Below are 339 nucleotides of genomic sequence, written 5' to 3' on the forward strand. Positions count from 1 at the left end.
GGTGACACACACTTTCTTGATCAAACGTGTACTTACCAGTGTTTATAGTCTATATAAAGACATGCAGTACTACCCAGATTGACACACGATACCTATCTAATAATAACACAAGTTGTCCCTTACTTCAGTATTGTCTCTCTGCTCTGTCTGTTACATTACTGTTCTGAAATACAATACTGTACTGTCCTCTCCAGTTTAGAGTTTATAAGATATCCTGCTCTGTCATCTCAAAATGTATCCCGTCTGGACAGTTTTCTTTACTGACAACTGGGATTAGAGACAGAGAGAGACAGACATTAAATACTCATGATTTTTTTCACAGAAATTGCGTTGTGACAC

This window comes from Oncorhynchus mykiss, chromosome 13 (genome assembly GCF_057628025.1).
Source record: "Oncorhynchus mykiss isolate SJ-2025 chromosome 13, ASM5762802v1, whole genome shotgun sequence".
In the NCBI taxonomy this organism is placed as follows: Eukaryota; Metazoa; Chordata; class Actinopteri; order Salmoniformes; family Salmonidae; genus Oncorhynchus; species Oncorhynchus mykiss.